This window comes from Pristiophorus japonicus, unplaced genomic scaffold (genome assembly GCF_044704955.1).
Source record: "Pristiophorus japonicus isolate sPriJap1 unplaced genomic scaffold, sPriJap1.hap1 HAP1_SCAFFOLD_3874, whole genome shotgun sequence".
NCBI lineage: Eukaryota > Metazoa > Chordata > Chondrichthyes > Pristiophoridae > Pristiophorus > Pristiophorus japonicus.
In genome coordinates this window covers 1-8,033 of record NW_027253733.1, presented here as the reverse complement: position 1 = coordinate 8,033, position 8,033 = coordinate 1, and the positions used below count along the sequence as shown (strand labels likewise).

The 8,033-nt window shown below is 60.2% G+C and overlaps 1 long non-coding RNA gene across 1 annotated transcript; it reads right to left on the bottom strand.

Annotated features, from left to right (window-relative positions):
* Positions 1–1,162: 1,162 nt before the first annotated feature.
* On the bottom strand, positions 1,163–4,114 carry LOC139250543 (uncharacterized). Its single transcript, XR_011591326.1, has 3 exons — positions 4,027–4,114; positions 2,626–2,710; positions 1,163–1,501 (listed from the first exon to the last, which is right to left on the bottom strand). It is a non-coding gene; the product is annotated as an uncharacterized lncRNA (long non-coding RNA).
* Between the last annotated feature and the right edge of the window lie 3,919 nt (positions 4,115–8,033).

Sequence of the window (8,033 nt, the reverse complement as noted above, 5' to 3'; positions counted from 1 at the left end):
TCTCTCTTGCACCTTCTCTAATGCCTCTATCATTTTTATAATATGGAGAATGAACTGTGCACAGTGCTCCCAGTGTGATATGGAGAATGAACAGTGCACAGTGCTCCCGGTGTGATATGGAGAATGAACTGTGCACAGTGCTCCCGGTGTGATATGGAGAATGAACTGTGCACAGTGCTCCCGGTGTGATATGGAGAATGAACTGTGCACAGTGCTCCCAGTGTGATATGGAGAATGAACTGTGCACAGTGCTCCCAGTGTGATATGGAGAATGAACTGTGCACAGTGCTCCCAGTGTGATATGGAGAATGAACTGTGCACGGTGCTCCCAGTGTGATATGGAGAATGAACTGAGCACGGTGCTCCCAGTGTGATATGGAGAATGAACTGTGCACGGTGCTCCCAGTGTGATATGGAGAATGAACTGAGCACAGTGCTCCCAGTGTGATATGGAGAATGAACTGTGCACGGTGCTCCCAGTGTGATATGGAGAATGAACTGTGCACGGTGCTCCCAGTGTGATATGGAGAATGAACTGTGCACGGTGCCATTGTCTCGAGGGTAATAAAGGGGGGGCCCTTGTCCGTGCACCTGCATACCATGAACAAATAAAACAAAACGCTCATCGAGGGGTTTGAGGCGATTACAGGATGCGATCGGGGAGATCGAGAGAAACTGTTCCCTCGGGTGGGGGCAGTCCAGAACAAGGGGGCGTCTCCTTAAAATTAGGGCCCGGCCGTTCAGGGTGATGTCAGGGAGCACTTCTTCACACACAGGGCCCTGGGAATCGGGAACTCTATCCCCCAAACACTGTCGAGGTCGGGGGTCAATTGCGGCTTTCAAAACTGGGATCGATAAATGTTTGTTGGGTCAGGGTATTAAGGGTTACGGAACCGAGCCGGGTAAATGTGGTTAGGATACAGATCAGCCGCGAGGCTCGAGGGGCTGAACGGCCTCCTCCTGTCCCTAATGTAACAGGCTCGAGGGCTGAACGGCCTCCTCCTGTCCCTAATGTAACAGGCTCGAGGGGCTGAACGGCCTCCTCCTGTCCCTAATGTAACAGGCTCGAGGGGCTGAACGGCCTCCTCCTGTTCCTAATGTAACAGGCTCGAGGGGCTGAACGGCCTCCTCCTGTCCCTAATGTAACAGGCTCGAGGGGCTGAACGGCCTCCTCCTGTCCCTAATGTAACAGGCTCGAGGGCTGAATGGCCTCCTCCTGTTCCTAATGTAACAGACTCGAGGGGCTGAATGGTCTCCTCCTGTCCCTAATGTAAAAGGCTCGAGGGGCTGAACGGCCTCCTCCTGTTCCTAATGTAACAGGCTCAAGGGACTGAACGGCCTCCTCCTGTCCCTAATGTAACAGGCTCGAGGGCTGAATGGCCTCCTCCTGTCCCTAATGTAACAGGCTCGAGGGGCTGAACGGCCTCCTCCTGTCCCTAATGTACCCCAAGGTTCCTTGTTCCACTCGGCTGACGTTAGCGGCTATGAGCAGGTGGATCATCTGGGAATGAAGAGAAATAAAGTAAGTCACGCGTTAACTCTGCTCTCACTGTGTCCCTCCGTCCCGCCCCTCCGACAGTGCGGCGCTCCCTCAGTACCGCCCCTCCGACAGTGCAGCACTCCCTCAGCAGCGCCCCTCCGACAGTGCGGCACCCCTCAGTACCGCCCCTCCGACAGTGCGGGGCTCCCTCAGTACTGCCCCTCCGACAGTGCGGGGCTCCCTCAGTACTGCCCCTCCGACAGTGCGGGGCTCCCTCAGTACCGCCCCTCCGACAGTGCGGCGCTCCCTCAGTACCGCCCCTCCGACAGTGCGGCGCTCCCTCAGTACCGCCCCTCCGACAGTGCGGCGCTCCCTCAGTACCGCCCCTCCGACAGTGCGGCGCTCCCTCAGTACTGCCCCTCCGACAGTGCGGCGCTCCCTCAGTACCGCCCCTCCGACAGTGCGGCACTCCCTCAGTACCGTCCCTCCGACAGTGCGGGGCTCCCTCAGTACTGCCCCTCCGACAGTGCGGGGCTCCCTCAGTATCGCCCCTCCGACAGTGCGGCACTCCCTCAGTACCGCCCCTCCGACAGTGCGGCACTCTCTCATACCGCCCCTCCGACAGTGCGGGGCTCCCTCAGTATCGCCCCTCCGACAGTGCGGCACTCCCTCAGTACCGCCCCTCCGACAGTGCGGCACTCTCTCATACCGCCCCTCCGACAGTGCGGCGCTCCCTCAGTACCGTACCTCCGACAGTGCGGGGCTCCCTCAGTACTGCCCCTCCGACAGTGCGGCGCTCCCTCAGTACTGCCCCTCCGACAGTGCGGGGCTCCCTCAGTACTGCCCCTCCGACAGTGCGGCGCTCCCTCAGTACTGTCCCTCCGACAGTGCGGCACTCCCTCAGTACCGCCCCTCCGACAGAGCGGGGCTCCCTCAGTACTACCCCTCCGACAGTGCGGCGCTCCCTCAGTACAGCCCCTCCGACAGTGCGGGGCTCCCTCAGTACTACCCCTCCGACAGTGCGGCGCTCCCTCAGTACTGCCCCTCCGACAGTACGTCACTCCCTCAGTACCGCCCCTCCGACAGTGCGGGGCTCCCTCAGTACTGCCCCTCCGACAGTGCGGGGCTCCCTCAGTGCTGCCTACCTGGCAGTGGTGCCCCCGGTTGACACACAGGTTTTAGGAGGTAGATATTGTAGACGAGAGCTGCTGTTGTTGCGAAGCCGAAAACCTGGAACAGAGAATAGAATGGGGGTCAGAGAGAGGGAGAAAATTACAGAGAAAGGAGTCGGGAGAAGGAGAGAGATCGAAAGAGAGAATCAGGGAAAGGGAGGAGAGAGAGAGAGAGAAATTAATCAATTAATTGGATTACTCACGCCCCTCTCACCCCCTCACGACGTCCAAAAGCCTCACACCCAGGAACAGGAGGAGGCCGTTCAGCCCCTCGAGCCTGTTACATTAGGAACAGGAGGAGGCCGTTCAGCCCCTCGAGCCTGTTACATTAGGGACAGGAGGAGGCCGTTCAGCCCCTCGAGCCTGTTACATTAGGAACAGGAGGAGGCCGTTCAGCCCCTCGAGCCTGTTACATTAGGGACAGGAGGAGGCCGTTCAGCCCCTCGAGGCTGTTACATTAGGGACAGGAGGAGGCCGTTCAGCCCCTCGAGGCTGTTACATTAGGGACAGGAGGAGGCCGTTCAGCCCCTCGAGTCTGTTACATTAGGGACAGGAGGAGGCCGTTCAGCCCCTCGAGCCTGTTACATTAGGGACAGGAGGAGGCCGTTCAGCCCCTCGAGCCTGTTACATTAGGGACAGGAGGAGGCCGTTCAGCCCCTCGAGCCTGTTACATTAGGGACAGGAGGAGGCCGTTCAGCCCCTCGAGCCTCACGGCTGATCTGTATCCTAACCACATTTACCCGGCTCGGCTCCGTAACCCTTAATACCCTGACCCAACAAACATTTATCGATCCCAGTTTTGAAAGCCCCAATTGACCCCCGACCTCGACAGTGTTTGGGGGGGAGAGAGTTCTCGATTCCCAGGGCCCTGTGTGTGAAGAAGTGCTCCCTGACATCACCCTGAACGGCCGGGCCCTAATTTTAAGGAGACGCCCCTTGTTCCGGACTGCCCCCACCCGAGGGAACAGTTTTTCCCGATCTCCCCGATCGCATCCTGTAATCGCCTCAAACCCCCCGATCAGATCATCCCATAATCCTCTACACTCGAGGGACACGAGTCTGTGTGGCCTGTCCTCGGGGTTTGACCCTTTGAGCCCCCGGTATCACTCTGGGGAATCTGTGCTTCCTCCCCCTCCCCCCGTTCCTCCTCCCCGCTCCCCCCTCACTCCCATTCCCCGCTCCCCCCTCACTCCCACTCCCACCCCTCTCCCCTCCTGCTCCCCCCTCACTCCCACTCCCCCCCCACCCCTCTCCCTCCGAGGCCGATATCTCCCCCTGAGGGCGATGCCCTGGTCTGGACGCTGTGTCTCCGGATGAGGTTTCTCTCGAGCTCTGTGTCACAGTAACAGGACCTCGGCACAAACCGCCACTCACCCCTCCAGCAACACTTCCAGGATGTCCTCGTGTGATGGAGATCATTGAAATAATCAGCAGGATCACAGTCGCACTCACACAGCGGAATATATCCTATGGGCAGCAAGCAGATTGTTTCAAAATACTGTCCCATCAAACACTCCTAGGGCAGGTACAGGGGGTTAGATACAGAGTAAAGCTCACTCTACACTGTCCCATCACACACTCCCAGGGCAGGTTCAGCACGGGGTGAGATACAGAGTAAAGCTCCCTCTTCACTGTCCCATCAAACACTCCCAGGGCAGGTACAGGGGGTTAGATACAGAGTAAAGCTCCCTCTACACTGTCCCATCAAACACTCCCAGGGCAGGTACAGCACGGGGTTAGATACAGAGTAAAGCTCCCTCTACACTGTCCCATCAAACACTCCCAGGGCAGGTACAGCACGGGGTTAGATACAGAATAAAGCTCACTCTACACTGTCCCATCAAACACTCCCAGGGCAGGTGCAGGGGGTTAGATACAGAGTAAAGCTCCCTCTACACTGTCCCATCAAACACTCCCAGGGCAGGTACAGGGGGTTAGATACAGAGTAAAGCTCCCTCTACACTGTCCCATCAAACACTCCCAGGGCAGGTATAGCACGGGGTTAGATACAGAGCAAAGCTCCCTCTACACTGTCCCATCAGACACTCCCAGGGCAGGTGCAGGGGGTTAGATACAGAGTAAAGCTCCCTCTACTCTGTCCCATCAAACACTCCCAGGGCAGGTACAGGGGGTTAGATACAGAGTAAAGCTCCCTCTACACTGTCCCATCAAACAGTCCCAGTGCAGGTACAGCACGGGGTTAGATACAGAGTAAAGCCCCCTCTACACTGTCCCATCAAACACTCCCAGGGCAGGTACAGGGGGTTAGATACAGAGTAAAGCTCCGTCTACACTGTCCCATCAAACACTCCCAGGGCAGGTACAGGGAGTTAGATACAGAGTAAAGCTCCGTCTACACTGTCCCATCAAACACTCCCAGGGCAGGTACAGGGGGTTAGATACAGAGTAAAGCTCCCTCTACACTGTCCCATCAAACACTCCCAGGGCAGGTACAGGGGGTTAGATACAGAGTAAAGCTCCCTCAACACTGTCCCATCAAACACTCCCAGGGCAGGTACAGGGGGTTAGATACAGAGTAAAGCTCCATCTACACTGTCCCATCAAACACTCCCAGGGCAGGTACAGGGAGTTAGATACAGAGTAAAGCTCCCTCTACACTGTCCCATCAAACACTCCCAGGGCAGGTACAGCACGGGGTTAGATACAGAGTAAAGCTCCCTCTACACTGTCCCATCAAACACTCCCAGGGCAGGTACAGGGGGTTAGATACAGAGTAAAGCTCCCTCTACACTGTCCCATCAAACACTCCCAGGGCAGGTACAGGGGGTTAGATATAGAGTAAAGCTCCCTCTACACTGTCCCATCAAACACTCCCAGGGCAGGTACAGAGGGTTAGATACAGAGTAAAGCTCCCTCTACACTGTCCCATCAAACACTCCCAGGGCAGGTACAGAGGGTTAGATACAGAGTAAAGCTCCCTCTACACTGTCCCATCAAACACTCCCAGGGCAGGTACAGGGGGTTAGATACAGAGTAAAGCTCCCTCTACACTGTCCCATCAAACACTCCCAGGGCAGGTACAGGGGGTTAGATACAGAGTAAAGCTCCCTCTACATTGCCCCATCAAACACTCCCAGGGCAGGTACAGGGGGTTAGATACAGAGTAAAGCTCCCTCTACACTGTCCCATCAAACACTCCCAGGGCAGGTACAGGGGGTTAGATACAGAGTAAAGCTCCCTCTCGTGCCCCAATCAGGTACGTTTCCCTGAACCTCAAAATCGCCTCGCCCTCGCCTCGCCTCGCCTCGCCTCGTTACCCGCCCTCCCACGTAGGACCATGGTTTGTCATTGCCCCTGTCTGAGGAACCAATGGGGGCTCTTATGTCTCGCAGGCTTGGTTTTGATTGGCTGGAGGAACTGTGCTTCTCCCAAACTCGATCCTAATTGGCCGTGTATATCACTGACCTTGTCCACCATTGGATTGGGTTTTGATCGAGTGGATCGGGAGAACCTGTTCCCGGGAGCAGGAGGGTCGGGTAACCAGAGGGACACAGATTGACGATAATCGACGATTGAACCAGATGGGGAGATGGGGAGAATGTGTTTATGCAGTGAGTTGTTGTGATCGGGAACGCGCGGATTCCTCGGCGGCAGCAAATGGCGATGCAGGGTCAAGGGGCCGCTAGGCCCAATCCTGCTCCCAATCGTTATATTTCACCCACCACTGAACCCCCCATCCACAGTCCCAGCCCTCCCTCCCCCGGGTCCCACTGCCCCCTCCCTCCCCCGGGTCCCACTGCCCCCTCCCCACCCCCTCCCTCACTGCCCGCTCCCCACCCCCTCCCTCACTGACCCCTCCCACCCCACACTGACCCCTCCCTCCCCCGGGTCCCACTGCCCCCTCCCCACCCCCTCCCTCACTGACCCCTCCCACCCCGCACTGCCCCCTCCCTCACTGACCCCTCCCATCCCGCACTGCCCCTCCCACCCAGCACTGAACCCTCCCCTCCCCGCACTGCCCCTCCCAGTCCCGCACTGCCCCCTCCCACCCAGCACTGAACCCTCCCCTCCCCGCACTGCCCCCTCCCACCGCGCACTGCCCCCTCCCACCCCGCACTGACCCCTCCCCTCCCTTACTGACCCCTCCCTCTCCCGGGTCTCACTGCCCCCTCCCCACCCCTCCCTCACTGACCCCTCCCACCCCGCACTGACCCCTCGCTCCCCCGGGTCTCACTGCCCCCTCCCCACCCCCTCCCTCACTGACCCCTCCCACCCCGCACTGACCCCTCCCTCCCCCGGGTCTCACTGCCCCCTCCCCACCCGCTCCCTCACTGCCCCCTCCCCACCCCCTCCCTCACTGACCCCTCCCTCCCCCGGGTTCTCACTGCCCCTCCCCACCCCCTCCCTCATTGACCCCTCCCACCCCGCACTGACCGCTCCCCTCCCTCACAAACCCCCACCTCACTGACCCCTCCCCTCCTCACTGACCCCTCCCTCCCCCGGGGTCTCACTGCCCCCTCCCCACCCCCTCCCTCACTGCCCCCTCCCACCCCGCACTGACCCCGCCCACCCCGCACTGACCCCTCCCCTCACTGACCACCCCTCCCCTCACTGCCCCCTCCTACCTCGTTGCCCCTACCCACCCCCTCCCTCCCTCCCCCGGGTCTCACTGCCCCCTCCCCACCCCCTCCCTCACTGACCCCTCCCTTCCCCGGGTCTCACTGCCCCCTCCCCACCCCCTCCCACCCTGCACTGACCCCTCCCCTCCCCTCACTGCCCCCTCCTACCTCACTGACCTCTCCCTCACTGACCCCTCCCTCTCCCAGGTCTCACTGACCCCTCCCACCCCACACTGACCCCTCCCACCCCGCACTGACCCCTCCCACCCCACACTGACCCCTCCCCTCACTGACCCCTCCCACCCCTCACTGACCCCTCCCACCCCGCACTGACCCCTCCCCTCCCCTCACTGCCCCCTCCTACCTCACTGACCTCTCCCTCACTGACCCCCCCTCCCCGGGTCTCACTGCCCCCTCCCCACCCGTCCCTCACTGACCCCTCCCCTCCCCTCCCTCACTGTCCCCCACCTCACTGACCCCTCCCCTCCCTCACTGACCCCTCCCTCCCCCGGGTCTCACTGCCCTCTCCCCACCCCCTCCCTCACTGACCCCCCCTCGCCTCACTGCCCCCTCCGACCTCACTGACCCCTCCCCTCCCTCGGGTCTCACCGGCCGTCTCCCCTCACTCCCTCACTGACCCCTCCCCTCCCTCACTGACCCCCACCTCACTGACCCCTCTCCCTCACTGACCCCTCCCTCCCCCGGGTCTCACTGCCCGCTCCCCACCCCCTCCCTCACTGACCCATCCCCTCTCCTCACTGACCCCCCCTCCCCTCCACCTCCCCTCAACTGCCCCCCTCC